This window comes from Lissotriton helveticus, chromosome 7 (genome assembly GCF_964261635.1).
Source record: "Lissotriton helveticus chromosome 7, aLisHel1.1, whole genome shotgun sequence".
Classification (NCBI taxonomy): Eukaryota; Metazoa; Chordata; class Amphibia; order Caudata; family Salamandridae; genus Lissotriton; species Lissotriton helveticus.
In genome coordinates this window covers 1,516,979,492-1,516,981,991 of record NC_136068.1, presented here as the reverse complement: position 1 = coordinate 1,516,981,991, position 2,500 = coordinate 1,516,979,492, and the positions used below count along the sequence as shown (strand labels likewise).

Sequence of the window (2,500 nt, the reverse complement as noted above, 5' to 3'; positions counted from 1 at the left end):
TAATTCAAGGGAATTCTGAGAGTTTTCATAACGAATTGATAAATCAATCACTACAGCTGTACCATTTTTTGTGAACACTACATCTGGTTTTCGTAGTTCTCCTTCATTATTCTTAACATGAGGTTCCCTGTATGCCAACCAACCACACCTTTTTGCTCTATCAATGAGCAATTCCAAAATTTTGTTATGTCTTTTTATTCTAATGTCCTTAGTTTTAGGACATGCACCTGAAATATGAGAAATTGTTTCACAAACATCATTACAATACCTACATGTAGCAAATGCACGATTTCTCCCCCTGGTAATGGTTTCTCTGGTATATAAAACATTTGCTCTTAACATCAGCGCAGCTATGTATTGGTTCTCTTTCATTTTGTTATGCCTGCTGATCCAGAAGTTTGAGGTTGTATTACTTGCTAAGTAATTAATACCATCACCTTGGACAGGGAGATTTGCCCATTTCTCAAACTCTTCTTTCCTCCAGTCATATTTTGCTGACAAATTCAATTCATAGCTCAGATAGCAACTTTCCATAATGTGGAGTTTGTGTGTTTTGATTATGTGATCAATGTTATCATTTATAATTTCTCCTACATACTCGAATGAACGTGCTATGTATCGGTCATGAGCATCCCTGAGATACAACAGATTATTGACTTTATTGATACCAATTTGTGTACATAGTTTTGGTATACTGAGGCCCCCAAATGATCTTTTCGAATATAGGAGACCATCACATGTGTATGCAGGAAGGTGTAGAAAGTGTTTGACATACTTTTTTATTGTTTGATCAAGAACATTCAACGTTTTTGCTTCTGTTCCTGTCATTTCTAATTTGAATGATAGCTTAGGTATCAAGTATTGACACAATATTTCAATTTTCTGAGTGGGCTTAAGTGGTAAATTATCAAGTTTTTGAGCCCAATCGACAAGAACCTCATTAATTCTGTTGTTGCTTGTGTGACCAGTGTGTGGATCAAAGTTCAATCCGAGGTATCTCTCACTTTCTCCTGGATGAATATTTCCAATATTTTCTTTTTCAAATTGCCATGGTTTACAATTGTTGATCAGTATTTTGTCTTTATGGTGACTGATATAGAATCCATGTGTCTTTTTCACATTCAGTTTAAGTACTGTAACTCTACTGAACTTTTCAATGATCTTCAGGTTAGTACTCATTCCTTCCCAGCTACTGCTGAGTACTGCGATGTCATCGGCAAAGGCGAGAGCGGTGATTTGCTCACTAAGATCATCTGATCCAAGTGTGAAGCCCTTGCCGTTTTTCTGAAGATCACAGATCAGAGGATCCATGGCAATGTTAAATAGTAATGGGTATAAAGAGTCACCTTGTTTGACCCCAGATTTCATTGTTATTTCAGGAGTTTCTTTGTTGTTCTTTCCCTTGAAATATGTTATCGAGTCAGTGTATAGGTCTTTTATTATTTCTCTGATGTTTGGTGGGACTCTTAGCCTTGCGAGACTCTGTATAATGTGACCATGGCTGACAGAGTCGAAGGCTTTTGATATATCAATGAACACAACTGCTAATGAGTGTCTGTTTTTTCGTGCTCCTTTTATGATGTTTTGCAGGATAGTCAGATTCTCGAGACAGCCTCTTACTTTCATGAATCCTTTTTGTCTCGTATTCAATTCAACAAAAACTGAGATTCTTCTAGTCAATATTTTTGTGAATAGCTTCATGAATGCAGTACCGATGGTAATTGGACGCCAGTTACTGATTTTTGAAAGTTCATTAATCGGTACATTCTTGGGTATCAATATTGATCGATTCTTTTTAATAATTTCAGGCACTCTTCTCATCACCAACCAAGACGATAGAACTCTGGGCAGCAGTCTTGGTTGTCTGCTGTGCACTTTATATAAGTCATTCAGACCTATTTTATCAGGACCCACTGCCTTCTTCATATTAGAGCTCTCAAAGGCATACGTTATTTCAAGCAGAGTTATTTCTTTGCAGAGGTGCCTAATTTCATAGTCTTCCGGTATTCGATCAATCGGCATGAATTTAGGGTTCTTCTTGTTTTCTTTTTCAATTATGCATTTGTAGTATTGAAAGATTTCATCAGCACTGATTTGGCAAGTGGCATCTTCTGCCCCATCAGTGATAATCCTGGCAATTTTCTTTTTGTCTTTCTTAAACATTGTCTGGTATTCTTTATAGCTGCCCTTTGCTTTAGCATGTTTTTTCTTGTGCGTCCGATTAAGCTTTTCATTTTTCTTGTCTTTTTTTGTTATTTTGTTTCCTGCTGAGGCATTCTGTTGCACGTCTTGAACAGAGTTCATAGGCTCATTATTGATTACATTTGTTGGTTCATTTGTTGTTACTCTTCTTAGATGGGGACTTATATCAGTGGTGTTTTCTGCGATATAAGTCACTACTTCATCCATCAAATCCATAGCAGCATCGTGCTGCTCTACGTTTTGAGTATATTTTTCGATTTCTGATATTCTGTCTTCCAGTTCATCAAAGTTCTTGATT

The 2,500-nt window shown here is 36.6% G+C and overlaps 1 pseudogene; it reads right to left on the bottom strand.

Annotated features, from left to right (window-relative positions):
* Window positions 1-2,500, bottom strand: part of LOC144771019 (28S ribosomal RNA) — an 8,250-nt pseudogene that overhangs the window by 1,925 nt on the left and 3,825 nt on the right.